The sequence below is a fragment of the Python bivittatus genome, unplaced genomic scaffold (genome assembly GCF_059951505.1).
Source record: "Python bivittatus isolate LINGU-HERP-01145 unplaced genomic scaffold, Pbiv_v1 ctg000590_np1212, whole genome shotgun sequence".
NCBI lineage: Eukaryota > Metazoa > Chordata > Lepidosauria > Squamata > Pythonidae > Python > Python bivittatus.
In genome coordinates this window covers 30,237,501-30,253,926 of record NW_028277086.1, presented here as the reverse complement: position 1 = coordinate 30,253,926, position 16,426 = coordinate 30,237,501, and the positions used below count along the sequence as shown (strand labels likewise).

General features: G+C 33.9%; 1 protein-coding gene across 2 annotated transcripts in view; it reads left to right on the top strand.

The window, feature by feature from the left end:
- ZFHX4 (zinc finger homeobox 4) overlaps nt 1-16,426 on the top strand; it is a 174,655-nt gene that overhangs the window by 6,642 nt on the left and 151,587 nt on the right. The window lies entirely within an intron of this gene.

Genomic DNA, 16,426 nt, shown 5'->3' with positions numbered 1-16,426 from the left:
CTAAGCTTTTAAATGTGCTATTCATAAGGTATAGTTTTAGCTTTTATAATTGATGGTGCTTTATTTTGTTGGTGTTGAAAGAATAGACCTTGACCCTGTGAACTATGTAATAGTAGTAACCATTTATTTCTAGGATACAATCGTAACAGTATGAGTTTGGTGCTACTGTACTGATACATGAAATAGAATTTAAATAGAAATTTGAATGCAGTAAGTGTCATTGATAGCATGCTTTAGACTTTAGTTTTTAATATGTAAACAGTGGGCTCATAAGTCATTACTAAATACCCAGTCCATATTCCTATCAAATTTAGTGATAAAATATCTAGAGACTTAAATGGGACCAGGAAGAGGCCTAAAGGTATGAATGTAATTGGTTAGCTGTTGACAATGTGATCTGTGAGTCTAATTATATGCTCTCAGCTGTAACTGAGACAGTTAAAATACATTTATTGTGCAAGGCTATGTATGTCTACTAAAGTAAGCTCTACTGAATTCAATGGAACTTACTACCAAGCAAGGAGATATAGAATTGCAGCTTGAGCAGATGGAAATAACAATTGGTTCTATAAGATACAGGAAAGTCAGATGCAGTGTGGAGAAATAATGATCTGTCTGCATGCCAAATATCTTTTCTGTTTTTCAGGTTAGTGTAGTTTTTTATGGACCCATTATAGGGAAAAAATAATTTGAATCAGCTATATACTAAATTGTTCTCTGTGTTTATTCAAATAGCTCAGATGTATGTGTGTGCAGTGTAAGTCTTGCATGTAGCTTGTTTGGTAGGCAGTGCTTATTACAAAATAAACAAGTAAATATTTGTAAATGATTGGCAGTTGACAGCTCAATACAGAACTGTACAAAAAAAAAGAAGGTTCAGTTGGAGTCATAAAATCTTCACATTGTAGGCTGATGTCAGAGAAATTCTTTACAACTTTGCAAATGTGCATTGCTCATGTTTGTACATCTCCTTCAAAATAGCAAGAAATGTATATATGAGAGATATAATCCAAGAAAGAAAAGCTATAGAAAACTTTGGAAAAGTTGAATTTGCTAGATTAAAAATAAATGAACCTATATTGTTAAGGAAGCAACATGTGTTCTAACTGGCATTTTTTAAACCATGCATAACTGAATAATGCATGGATTTATGTTAGTTTATATGGTTTGTATTCTGTTAAACAAGACTGCAATCTGTGTACGCTTAGGTAGAGAGTCAGACTGCATCCATGTTTACTTCTGTAGGAAGAAGTCTATTTAAAACAGTGATAATTTGCTGCATGCAGTTTTTGTTCTAGATTGTTGTTCTAGATTTGGCAGCTTGTGATTCAGGATGTTATTACACATGGATGTTACAGTGTAAGAAGTCTACTATGAAAATCTGAGGAAATGGCCCTGACTACCAGGTTCTGAATATGCTTAGATTTATAGTCTTACTGATTTTGCAATTGAATGGGAAATGAGATAGACTGTGTAGACCACTTAACCTGGAAAAGTTTCATAGCCTTGCAGAAGATAAATGCCCACTTCTTTTCAATATAGAAAGAGATTTAGGATATGCCCATTAGTATGGATGTACAATGGTCTTGTTTAATTGGCACATTCTTTGATTTTGTAATTCCAGTGTTCCCATAACTCCTATTTGTTTCTCCTTCCTTAGTAAGTTTGCTGTTCTAAAAGTTTGGAATGCTAGGGCCTGTGTAGTGGGAAATTTAAAAAATATTAAGAAAAAGGAATTCTACTTAGGAATGGCTGACCTGAATTTTGTGAGTGAAATAAATTTACCATTTTAAGATACATAATATGCATGGCCTTCCCAATGGGGTTGCAATTTAGGAAAAACATTTCTAAAGTATGGTGTCTGCATTAAAGTATATTTCTTTTTATAATTTTGAGAACTGCTTAAAAGTTGTATGAACATTACTTTTTTTTACAAATAGATAGAATATTCATATTTGTAACATTGACCTGGTTGGACTGTATCAACTTCCATGAATACAGGTCAATACTGTAAGTATTATAGGCTTAGACTGAAGCACGTGATTGTTTCTAAGAGGCAATTCCCTTATCTAACAGACCAGACACAGGAGAAACCAGTTTTCATGGTAAAACATCGTGAATTTTTTTGAAATAATAACAATAAAGACATACTTTTATTATAAACATCTTGCAGGGAAAACATTATCAAAGAATCAAGTCATATATTTTGTTTGGTTCTAGCTTGAGTTAAAGCTAAGTGTGACATTTTAATTGGCTTTTTTTTAGTATAATAAAAGCTTGATATACTCAACATGGTTCACTTTTTGCTCATGAAGGAAAAATGAAGCAAAAAATATACTCATTATGGTATATACGTAGCTAAGTGATTAATATCACTGCAATATTTGATCCTGAAATATTTGATGACTAAATGCACTTGACATAAAATTGTATGTTTTATAGCTGGAACATCAGGAAAAATATATTTCAACACTGGAGCATTAGCTTGTATAAAAAAATGGAACAGGATTAACACGTATACAAGCAACATTTATTTACATCACCAATATGCCATTTTCTACCATATTTTCAGATTCCCATTCCTAATCTCTTGATGTTTCGTGCCTCTGAGTTTCACGGTGGGAGATTGCTGTGCTCTCTGTTGTCTAAGACTTGCAAGACTTAGTCTCTTCATAAGTCTCTTCTTAACATAGAGCAATGTTTAGGTCGAGGGTTTAAATTAAACATTTCAAGAACAACTGTAAGATTTATAGATACTGAATGTGAAGTGCAGCCTGAAGAAGGGGTTTTGCAGTGATTCCAAATGTTGTCCTCTACCTCTTCTGTTGCTTATCTTCCTGGACTGCTATATTGGATTGCAGATTAAAATAGTGAATTTCCACCGCTCTACAGCATGCCACTAGTAGCCATTTAATACACACACACACATACACACACACACAGTTCAGTTTGGGTTTGATTTAGTGTATGTGTACAACTTGATCATTGTTAGAAAAACCAATTTTGATTCACTGAATAGTTAAAGGTGTGTTTGCTTGTTGGTGGCAGTGCTGGGGAGGATAGTCAATTTTTAGTTTCTGACATGGTTTGATTATTTGTTTAATATATTAGATCAATGTACCTATTATACCAGTGTTATTGTAACACATATTTGTCACAGAGATGGCAGCAGCAGAATGTATAGTAAAACAAGACAAAGAGCTCTATGATTTTGGGACATGTTCATATTTTGTCCTCAACCATAGTCAAAGTTATGCATGCTTAATCCATATCTGAAAAACATAATAAGTGTGCATAAGGATAAGTAACAATATAATATTCAGTCAATATCCATACTGTATAGAAAATGATTTCATATAGACCTAAAAATATGTAAACATAAACATACATGCTAGCATTTGCTTACTTTAAATCTATCCCATTATATCAGTTGAGGGGCCTTGTTCTAGTTAAAAACAAATCTCAGATGAAAAATCAGTTGCCATTTTGCAATCTCAACCAGGAAAATTAGATTACTTTTGGTGGCCTCAACACTACTCCACACTTAACTTGTGACCCTACTAAAATTGTCTTCTTGTGGTTTTGACATTTAAGGAGCAAAAAAAATAAAATGATGATGAGAACTTTATCCATTTCATTTCTGCAGTCCTGATCACTGTGAAAGTCACAGGACCTGTCCCAGACAAATCTGGGAGTCCCAGACTACACTGTTACCTGGTCCAAGACTTCAAAGCAGAAATTTGCTGTTTGGGGTTAAGGTACAAAAGACCCAAAACAATAGAGAAAACCAAACTTTCCCAGAACTTTTCCAGAATTGTTGTGTGAGTACTAAATCTAGGTGAAAGTGCAGTAAACTTTTCACTGTGTCTAACCTTTAATCTTTTCCTTTTTTAAAAAAAATACTGTTGTGGCCTTTTCTCAGTTCAATTATATTCCAAAACTTGTTTTATCTATTCAGTTCGGATCCTGTTACTGTTATATTTCCATTAACCACTGAATAGCAATTGCCTAATTTAGATACATAATTGTTTAATTGTCTAGTACCCTTATTCTGACTGAAAAATTTAAAAATATCATAATAGAATATACAGGTTTTGATCATGCCATATTTGTTGTAATCTTCCTTTTGTTTCCTTCGCATGTTCTGTTCAGTTTCTCACTGGCCCAAATCCTGTTGCAGTTTTCAAAGTAATAGGACTGGTCAAATTGCTTTTCATATGAAGAACCATTTGAGAAGTAATTCTGTTAATATTAAATTTTGTTGTTATGAACTATTTCTAATATTGTAACCAACCTAATAATAGTTTAAGATGTACAACATCAAATACAAAGCATTGCTTCTTTATGATGTTGTACCTTAATCAAAATGCATTTTAAATGCTTCATTGTCAACATCATTAAGCAGGTGAAAAGCCCTTTTTAGCCATCAAAATGTACATTACTGATTGTTTTTAACATGTTAGCATTTGTCCCAACTATTTTAATTATTTAAAAGAAAAGTTCTCTGAAGATTTTAAATTAGAGAGTTTAAATATAGAAGGCAATAGTATTAAGAAGGACAAATCATGGTTTTCAGTAATATTCTTATCCAGATATTTCAGGAATTATAATACTTGAAATTGATCTAAATGTTAAATAATATACAATTATTTATCTAATCATAGGAGCTGAAAAATCTTTTTGCTAAAATCAAGAGGGAAAAATTGTAATATTTGTTTTATTCATGAAGACTTGGCATTTGACATGGGACAATCTAATATCACAGAAGATGCTGCAGAAGTTGTTTGGATTAAAAATAGGGCAAATCACTTCTTTTCTAAAAAGAAGGATGCAGATTAAGAACTATTAAGATTTCCCAGTATGGCTAGTCGTAACAGTCTATTTAAGTGAACACTGTCAACAGGAAAATCACGAGTGACACTTCAAGTAGCTTACCTCTGATTTATACACAAACCTCATATGAGCACTTGGCTTTGTTCTTGCTCTGGTAAGGGGAACTGATTCCAATAAGGACAGGAATAAAAAGCGCCTTGCATGGTCTAGAAGTGAATAGCACTTTACCTCAAAGCATGACCCCTGTTCCCAAGATCTGTTGTGCTACAGTTGACTCTGCCTTTATGTTTATTCTCAGATGAATTGCTTGGAAAAGTTACCAATAATATACCTTGCAAAGCTTCTAGATTTAGTGACAACTGTGTAACTGGAACTTAGGTTCTTCAGCCGTTAGGGAACCATTGTCCTGTTCAGAATGCACCCAATTATTTTCTTTCAAAATAGTTTAGGTTGGACGTTGTTATTATAGATTAGAAAAACGAACTAGTTTCACTAACACTGAAGTGAAAAGCCTTCCTGGTAGAGAATGCAGATGCATGTTAAGAAAAGATAGCTTGAGTCATTTTAAGAGACAGAAACTGGTTTCCAAATTTATTAGTTATGCTTGATTGTTTCACTTTATTTATGTTTCTCAAAGAGAATGAGAGAGAGAGAGAGGGAAAGAGAGAGAGAGAGAGAGAGAACATTTGCAATGCACCAAGGGGGAAGGGACCTTTAGAAAACTTTCAAATGGCATGTTTGCACTAGGGCAGAGGTTGAGTACAGTTACTTAAGTCCCTTGAGACACATTTAGTTAATGGTAGTCATGTTCTGATCCTGTCCAAATCTGCCCCTTTTTATTTAGTGATGTTTATTTGTGGTTACTTAAGGTTTCGATGCTTTAAAACTCAGCTGCATTTTCACAACAAATTAAACAAGAAGAATCATACTGGAAGATAGTGATGAGAGTTAATGATATGTCTTTAGATAAAGTAGTACTTGTGTGCAATCTGATCACAGCTATCAGCTCATTTGTCATGGCTGAAGTGAAAATGTCAGGACCAATGAGCGTATGAGTGCTGAAGGGGGTGAAAGTGCTTTTGGAGACACTTTTGCGCTGGGAGTGGGCCATAGCTTAAATGCAGCTCTGGGGAAATACTTGGATTAGCTAACTCTGTGCACAAAGCCAGAGCAGAGCAGAATACGTTTGGAAAAATGTAATTTGTTTGGTGGGGGTGAAGTTGAAGTCCATTTTGGTCATAATGCTGTAAGATGGAGAGAAATAATTGTAAAATAATGAGGCTTTGTATTAAATAAATGTCACGATGGAAATTTGTACATGTTCCACTACAAATGGTATGCAGCATCGCAACCTGTTTAAGCAGCTATTTTATTTGACATTAGGCTACCATAGTGAAAGACATCATCTGTTTGATTCTGAAAAATGCAAAATGCTGAATTTTCAGCGTTTATTTGTAGTTAGTTACATGCATACATCTAGGGGAGTAATCTAACAACAAATAATCAGGACTGAATAATGGATTTTTTCCCTCCCAGAATTTTAACTCATATATTTACACATTGTAGCTCTTCTTGTTTGTGCCGGAAATGAACTTTCATCCGGTTTCAGGGACCACTGATCACTTCCAGTGGTCACTTTAAGAAACAGCAGGGGATATCCATCCTACTTCCTCTAGTATAAGAAAGGGAATGAGGAAATGCAGATCATTTATACTTTGTAAAGTTTGAAGCAGCTCTCCATACAAAACACTTGTCAGGTTCTAAAGCTGATCACATGGTGATTGTGTGTTTGCAGTAGTAGAGAACAGTGTTCTGATGCTCTACTATTTTGCTTCATATTTGAAACTCAAGATTCACTATTTATGAACATGCAGTTATGCTGGCTGTAAGTGTCTTTTCCTCTAGAGCAGTGGCCAATTAGTCAAGGTTGTAGACTGTTTCACTGCATATGACAGCCCTGCTCTAACAATGGAATGATAACCATCTGTAATAGGCAGCCTGTTAAGTTGTTATTTATTTATTTGTAAAAAAAAAAAAAAAAAAAAAGAGCATCACTTTTTGGGACAGAGTTTTGTGATTTAAAGTGCTTAATCCCTTATGATTTGTGAGTATTTCAACTCACTACATATTTGCCAAGGTTGAGTTGAAAAAAATTCAGGCAAAACATGACTAGACAGCATTACTTTCATTTACATCAAACCTATTACTGTCTATTATAGTTACTTTCTTTCTCTCTGAATTGTCTAGGATTCAAGGTACATACAAGAATGCTCTAAATATATTGTCACAATTTGCAACAGAGATCTTGCCTCTCTATACTTGTTAGAGTAGAAGATTTAGATGTTGGAGATGTTGGACTTAGACGTTTAGACATTTTCTTACCCAAAAGTGTTTCTGCTAACTTCCAATAGGTGGCACTAATCAGTAACTTAGACCAAAGGGAAATATTAGGTAAAACCACGTTATTTATTTACTTACTGAAAACATTTATATCTTGTCTCTCCAGAGCACTAACAGTAGCAAGTTTCCTGGGAGTCTTTTAAAATAATGTAAACAGAACTGTATAGGATCAGATCAAAGGCCTATCTAATCCAGCATCTTGGTTCCTCAGTGGCCAAGATGCCAAGTTTACCAGCAGATCCATAGGAATTCCTTACTAGTGTTCTCTACAACCAATAGTGGTGTATGTATTATATATCACAGCATTCAGTGATTGTCTTAGCTTCCACTAGTGTGTTAAATCCCCCGTTAAAGCCCTCCAAGTTGGTGGCCATAAATACCCCTTGCAGTAAATAGTGAATACTTGCTTGATTCTTCAATGAAGAAGTTTTCTTTCATTTGCTCTGTACTGTTCTGCAGCTACTGACTTTTATGGAATCATCTTGGGTTCTAGTAGTACAAAAGAGGAATAAAGCCTTTCTGTATTAATTTTCTCCACAAGCTGCTGATATGATTATATTGCTATCATGTAATATACTTATTTAGATTTTTTTCCCAAAGCTAAAGCCCTCCAACAGTTATAATGTTTCTCCAGAATGGAGCTGTACCAGGACCTCGGTTGTGTTCTGCATTTCATCTTCTCTTTTTTGAGCTGTTCTGATGAGAGTAGCATACATTATAGTAAGTATAGTTGCACCACAGATAAATGCATTACAACTGACAGTTTTTTTAACCCCTTTCCGATTATTCCCAACATGTTATTTGCCTTTTTAGCAGCAGCCGCAATTGCTGCCTACATCTAAACTGATATTTGCACTGAACCGCCTAGACATCATGGTCACTTTTGTTACAGAGTGTAAGTAAAAGCCAGTGTGAAAGTGTCTAAAGTGTTGCACTAGGACTAGGGGAAGACCCAGATACTAATTTATCTCTACTAGGAATCTGTCTGGGTTTAAATATTGGTCCCAATATAGCTTTTATCAGAATCTCATTCCTGATATCACTCCATTGGAAGAGCTGACCATTTATTCCTACATGTTGCTGCCTGTATTTCAGTCCAGTATTGATTCATATAGGAACCTTTCCTTTTATCCTATACATGATAAATTTACCCATCAGTCTTGATCAGAAACTTTGTCAAAAAGCCTTTTTGAAATCTAATTTAAATGTCTGTTGGATTCACATGATAAAACGTAAGTTGTGTAGGGGTTACAGTTGGGGAACCCATCTAGATAAACATACACTGTCCTTATAAATGTTGAAAAATGTATCTTTAAGAAGGTTTTCTACCAGGGATAACTGCTGCTTAGTGTTTGACATATTAAAGACAATAATCTTAAAATGCCCTTCCATACTATAATAGATGCAATTATCTCAGTGGATAGATTGTTGGTGCTCTTCAAGCAACTACAGCAGTCCAGTGAGAAAGTTGGTCTATTCAATTCTTTGTGAATTACAAAGACTATCATAGTTGAGTTATTTTTGTTGTTAATTACATGAAAGAAGATGCTGTTTGGATTGTAACGACTCATAAAATGTTTGGAACTAGTCCTGCGTATCAAAGACAACTGTCCTGATGTTGGCTTTTGTGCCAGCATCAGAAGGTTTCTTCTCCAACCAGTATATGCAGGCTAAAAGAAAGTAAGGTGTCACTGAAATAAGGTTTCAGATGTTTGTTTCACCTCTACTCTCTGTGAAAATGAGACAACTGGAACTTGAGGTGGCTGATTACCTTGCATCCAATTTAAAGTTTTAAATAAGATTCTCCAAACCATTGGTCTTTAAATTGCAAGCATCTGCCTGCTTGTTTATTTGTCATTTTGAAAGACAACAGCAAGGACTTTATTTGATCTTACTACCACTTCCCTTTGTTGCAAGCAAGCAGTTAATTTTCTTCTCTTTCATGAAGAATAAATTCCTCCATTACTGATAACATAGTTGTATAGTGGTAGTGTGTTTTTGTTGTTGAATTCTATTGATTTTCAGTGCTAACATGAAATATCTGACACCTGTTTCCTGTTCTTTGAATATGTGTATATTCAAAGGTTCCCCTTCCCCACTAGACTAGAATAAAGTTCCCCTTCCCAACTAGACATTGAGCTATTTTAAATGTATAATTATTGTTGCATGTCATTTGATAGTTACACTAATTGCTGCCAACCATTGTCTGTTTGCACTTAATGCTGAAACCTGATCAACATCCTGCTTTGGTTGATGTTTGGTGGTAAACTTTAATTAACTCTTATTGCATTGAAGAAGAGCTCAGCTTCAGTGCTAACTAATCATTTACCTTCATTACATCCTGACAGCTCCACTTGTTCCTGGTCTTAATAGATACACTAGTCAGTAAATAAACCTCCAAGTCTTCATGCCTTGAAGTTGTTTCACATTGATATTTTGTTGTTTAAAGTTCAAAGATGATAAGCTAAAGAATTACTTTAGTTGGTTCTATATGGGTGGGGAGGCAGACATCAGTCCAAAATTGGTTTTTTCATAGCAGGTAATTTTGTTTGAATGGTAACTGTAGATTGAAGATAACATTACTCTTTCAACATGCTTTCTGTATGCATGCATCTTTTGAATCAATACAATTAAGCCTGTCTTATGTTGGAATTCTTGTAATTATTTTTACTGAAATAGTTTTCCTGTAATGATATTGAAGTTTAGTAATCAAGTTACTGGCAGATCATGTAAAATTCAACTTAAAATAGCTGGCTACTTGATTTTAATTTGTCTGACATCAGGTTTGTTTGAAAAGAGACAGTAGATAGTTAAACCAAAGAGCTTATAATTGTGGCTGATGTTTGTTTACAGTGAAAAATAATTAAAGTTCATACATTTTAAAACACAAAAGTTAATTACTGAATTGCTCACTTCACTTATGTAGAGCAGTTAAATTAACTTGCACTGAAAAAAATGATGAAAGACACCACTTGATAAAACAGAAGTCCCAGCTGATTTAGCACTAGCCAAACAAAATTTGGCAGATTATTCTAGAACAATATTAATGACTAAGCTATGTTTAAAATAATTCTATGGCCAGATTAGATTTTTAAGATGAAATCATATTAAATGATGAAGTCCACTGCATGTCTGGATATGTTTTATTGAAGCCTGTCCAACTGAAAACCACTCCCATTTCTATACATTCCGCAGGAACTGTCACTCGTGGACTGTGTCTTAAGTTCAGCATTTCTACAGCCCTAAGCAGTATTGTACCTTTCAGTTTGTATTATGCTGTAATTGAAGATCTATTCTATTTTCTATTTTACTGCTTGATGTTTACCTAGTATTGCAGTATTCTTAAATAAGTAAGAATTGCATTGCTTGCTAAAATAGCTGGCCCACTGATTACTTTCCAGAGAAAATATAGTAACTTAGCTTATGACTTTGTCAGACTAATTTAAAATTCAATGTTATCTATAGTTTTACTCTTAAGTAAAATAAATTTGCCTGGATCTAATCCTTGATATGAATTAACAAATTAAAACTCAACACCAAATGTGCTCTGTAGGATTATTCTGGCAGAGCAGTATTTATAACATTATAAAATGTGTCAGATAATAGCCTATTTCAAAATATGAGATTATATGAAAACATCTGGTCTCTCATATTTACACTTTTTGACTTCATTAAGTTTTCAGAAGCAGTCTCACAAAATTAAAGAGGATTTACTTCTTAATAGATACTATCTAAAATAGTAGATTTGGTAATTTAAAGAGACATGGAAGCAGAATAGTGTATTTTTTAACAGGTAAAATCTTTTTCATGGAGGAAATTTTCAAATTTAAGGGTTCAATTCTTTCACTCTGTGCACCCAGAACAAGCCTCAGTGATATCAGTGACAGATTTTTAAATGAATGTAGACAGGATTTCTTGCATAGCATATTCAATATTGGTTAGAATAAATTAAATTTATAACCTGGACTAATATTGTTGAAATAAAAGAGATTGTGAATTAAACTGTGAAGATTTTTACAAATACTTGCATTTGGATCTAGAATTATTAAATCCCAATGCATCCTGTGGTGGTTTAACTTGAATTTTTAAATCTAATACAGATTTTGGGATGAAAAGGAAAAGCATGAAGTTCTTTTCAGATGGAGCTTGTAAAATGACTATAATTTACATAACCTTTCACAAAGTATGTTGTGTGCATTACAATACAGGACTTGATTGATTTGTAGATTAATATTTATACAGCAAAGGAAAATCAAAGGGATTAAGCAGTCATCATTGTAACCCTAATCCTACTTTGCATAGATAAGACAAAGGATTACTGTTTAAATTTTACTGGGTCACTGCTGTTCAGATGCACCTTTCTGTAAAAGAAAGACACGAGAAATGTTGCTTTGTTATTTATCCAGTGTTTTCCTGATTCCACAATTTAAGCTACAGACTAAGGTAGTTTCTTTGTAATTAAATACTGGTGCCTGGATTAATGCTGAAGCAATGCCAGAAAAAGGCTTGTTGATTGCTATTATTCTTTTTTTTAATAATGACAATCATGATCAAGACAGATTATTGCAAAATTTAATCTAAAGATCAAACAGAAAAAGGAGAAAAATATGTCATATTTGCTGTATAGGATGATTCTGGTAAGAAATCAGGTTTTTAGTGGCAAAACACTGATCTTCATTCAGAGGAAGACAGCTGAACTTATTTCATTGAACCAATTGGGAACAATATAGTAGAATTAAACAATTATATTTCAGTTGTATAATTTAAATTAAAAATACCAGGGACTGTTATCTCGCTATCATTGAATCCTTCATATATAAAACAAGGAAATGACCATCTTGAAGACAAGTAAAAGTTTATCTGTCACATGGTGTTTCATTATCCTGGTGATAGTTTTTCAAACAAAATCTGAACCAATAGCCTTTGAAGATGATAAATTAAAAAGAAATGAAACAATATTGTGATTCAACAGTCAGTCAAGTATGTGATTTGCAAACTTTTCTGGTTTTCTTTTTAAAGTGATGCTTTAAGTACACAATATATTTGGTTACATCCTTTTATTCAAACTTAATTACTTTCTCCCCTTTGTCGTGACATGGGTGGAAAGTTTTTGCCGTGTCAGGAGAGGTCGTCACACATTCTTTTGCAGTTCTCTTCATTAATTCCTCCTTGCAGAAGCATTTTCTATCGTGCTGGGAAGGTAGAAGGGTGTAATAGAAGAGCTCTGAAACATCAGCAGGAAGCTCTAAGCTGGTTAATGCAGTATAATTGTCTGGACATAGACTGGTCTTTGTTTGTGTCGTTCACTTCGAATCAGCTGTAATTAACTCCAGAGTGTTTCCAGATTGCCAGCAAAGAAAAATTACAGCTTTTCTGTTTTAAATTGGAAAGCTCACAAAGACATTAACTATGCATATTGCTTTTACTTTGATATAATTCTCTTCGTAAAAGGAGCAGAGAAGGTTATTTGGCACCTATTCCCCAACTCTGATCTTTCAAGTCATGCTACTCTAAAGCTGTTTGATAGGGTCTGTTAGTGTGTCATGGCTTTTATACAGATCTCTCTCCCAAAAAGGGTCTTCTTTCCATCATGCATCTGCCATATTATGTTGTGGCTGCTTCAATAACTTTGATTTTTCAGCGCTTTAGTTCATGTGCTGGAAGCAGGTTCTAGATGGATGTAAAACTTCACAAATGCAACCAGGTTTGAATTCCGCTATAGAAGGAACATAGTCAGTTTTGCCTCCCTTACATTCTGTATTATACAAAGACCCATATCTCAGTTTGATTCTGCTTACAATTCTGATAGATTTCGACCTCATGCTTTTGTTCAGGTAGTTTACCTGTCTTTGGAAATTCTAAATCCCAATTTTGGGGTGGGGTGGGGTGGTAAGGTCAGTTTTTAAATCTGCTTCACTTGTGGTCAGTCAGATGCCTGCCACACCCAGAGGAAAGGTAACGTGGGTAGCCCTTTATAATTACAGATTCCAGTATGGCCTAAAATGAGGGAACTGAATGAGCAAGCCTCTAACTAATGCATCTAATAATACAGCGCTGTACACAAAAGATCTGTCAGCAACTGATGCAAAAAAGTCTAACCAAAATCTCTCTTCCTCCCCTTTTCTTCTGAATTTAACAATAAGGAATTTAAGCCTCAATGTGGCTTTAGCAACCAAAGAAAAGAAGCTCTTGGTGTCTGCATAATACCACTTTGATGGATTTTTTCATCAGCTCTCTGTACGTGGTAACAAATAAACAAGCATAATTATACTTGTGAAGGCCTATTCATTGCTTTGTCAGGATTAGATATATGTGCAGTTTTCACACTGAGCCTCTCTTTTGTCTTTGCCTAACTCACTATGACATATTGATAGAGGATTTGGGATAGGGAAAAGGCCACAGCAGAGACAGTGATGACCTTTTGGAAACTTGATATAATTCAAGGATTTTTATTTATTTTCTTTCTTTCTTTCTTTTTTTTAAGATCTGTAACTTGTTCCCAAATGTAAGTGGGCAACTTTTAACCCATTTTTAGCAGAGTAAATAAAGAATCAAAGTGATCTGAGATGTCTAAAGAGCAGATGGGAATAAAAACAATAGAGTAAAAAGTCTCTTGCTCTTCGTTCCCAGCACTTTGCACTATGGCTAACCTAGCATTCCGTTCCCATTATTCTCTCCTCTTGATCAGATCACGTTCTTTTTAATCATTTCACAAACAGTGTCTCACTGAACCGTAGAAGAGGGTTGGGACAATATCAATTAAAAAAACAGAGGTAAAAGTGGCATTTCTGATTCTTAGCTCTAATGGGAACTGCATTCGAAATGCAGGGGAATTCTTCCATTGTTCAGAAAAGCACCCCCCCCCCCTTTTCATTAGCAAAGCTGGCTGTAGGTGGGTTTTATAATTTGACTGAGCAGAGTTTAGAGAACAGTTTTTATCCAGGAGCAATACAGAGGTTAGTAACAAGTTTTCAGCGCATTGTCCATGTTTTTCTGATAAAAGGAGTTAGATCATCAAAGTCGTTGGCCTTCCAAACTGCTGATAGAATTTACTATACTAAGCAGGTTAGCAGGTATGTATTCATCTGCTTACTCCTTAAGCAAGATTACTTTCTTTTTCTTTGTTGATTTTGTATCTTGCAAGAAAATAGAAACCATTTATTAACAAACAATTGAAACTAAGCTGTAAAATTAGTTGAATGATCTATATTCCACTTCATAATATGGAGATGGAAAAAACATATATGGATTAGGAGAAGCTCACTGCTCTGTCTATGTACATTAATGGTACCCTTGAAAATACATAGTCTGAAAGATTAAAAAAAGTTTCTCCCCTTCTTTTATACTGATAGTATATTTTATTATACTTTTATTAAGAAAGGGCATATCTTCTCAGGCACTCGATGCATTATATTCATTCTGATAACTAATGCTCCCTTGAAGGATATACTGCATTGTTTCTCTGAAGCAGCTGAGGTATAAAAGATATATATTATAGGTGATGTTTACTATGCTAATTGTTTCAAAGTTGTAAAATACTTTATATCAACTAGAATCATGTATTCTTACTTGGAAAATTTTGATCACAAAGTTTTGAGTTTGACTGGCATAGAAATGATTTAAAACTGACTATTATGGATGGACATTTTGCATATAAAATCCAGATTACTTTGATAGACTTTGAGGCTATTTGCTTGAATGCTTAGTGAGATGTAATCCCCGCCCTTCAAATCTGTTTCTGTAAATTCATCAAGAGGGAGAGATGTGGTTGAAAGACTGCTCACTGTTTGGGGTGCACATGAAACAATGCAGAAGTTTTGGTGTATTTGCCTAGAATTATTAGTTACTTCTAAATTCCAGCTTCATATGCCTTGTTAATTTGGAAGTATTTTATATGTTGCTGAACAATATTATGACACAGATTTAAGTTCAAGTATATCAAGTATATATGGAACTTGGTTCCAAAGATCCTAAAATCAATTTTTAGCTGTGGACATAAATATTGTGGATTACTTTTTAACCAATTAATTAATTAATTATAGCATGATAGCAGCCCTTATTTATTTGTTATTTATTAAATATGACAAGTCTTTGTGTGTGTGTGTGTGTGTGTGTGTGTGTGCATGATTTTTTAAAAATCATATATTCACATTTCGGTCCAGTTGAATTCATTTAGTGTCAAAAACAGCAATATTTGTTTCTGATTAATACTTACAAGTTGAATAGGAGGAAATTGTGATTTTAACACTGAGATGAGGATTTGTCTTGTTTTCCACTTGAGCAGTGCCTGCTTTAGGTAATATTCATGAATGCATTGCCTGCTCGGATGCATATATTGTTTGTGCAGACTTGGCATATGCAAAGGTAAACATGCCTATCTTGATTAATTAGAAAATTATTGGGTTTTCTTATTGTTTGTGATCAGTTTATTTCAATGAAATTTTACACTGAATGCATTCCATGAGCATAATTAACCTGGAGCTCATCAATGATTAAAATTATACACTAAGCTTTATGATGTTTAAGTCAAGAGCAATTAGTCTGTCAGTTGAGCCATCTCAGGTACCAAAACTAATTCTGATTAATGTTCACACTATGACAGTCTTCTAATGTATCTTAAATGTTCGTTTCTAAGTTTCATAATTTTCTACCAGGATTATATTTAATTGCACTCATTTCTTTTAATCATATAGCTATACTTTAAAATATTTCTGTACATTTTGATGATGTATTTCTTGTTAAGTTTTTTTAAAGCAACAATTAAATCATACCAAATGACTGAAAATTGCATTTATCAAGTCATATTATATAAAATATCAACTTCCCTTATAAATAGGGTACATAGACATAGTATGATCTATGTACCTTAGCATGAATAGGTTTTAATTCTGTATACAAACTTCTATTGCTAACAAGTATACATGCATAATAAATCATGTTAATGAGATAAATCTCAGCCATGTTGCAGAATTGGATATTACTGAAGTGCTGAACATAACTTGAAAGTTTCACATCATGCAGTTGTTAGATATACTGTAGTGCTCTCATTCTGTAGAATGAGAGCTTTGCAAGGAATGTGTAGTTTAAGTTAAAAAATAGTGACTACTCCACTGATCTTGCATTCATAGCCACTCAGAAAACAAGAAGCAGAATTATAACAGCCTATGCCCAACTTTCTAGTGCTTTTCTCTGC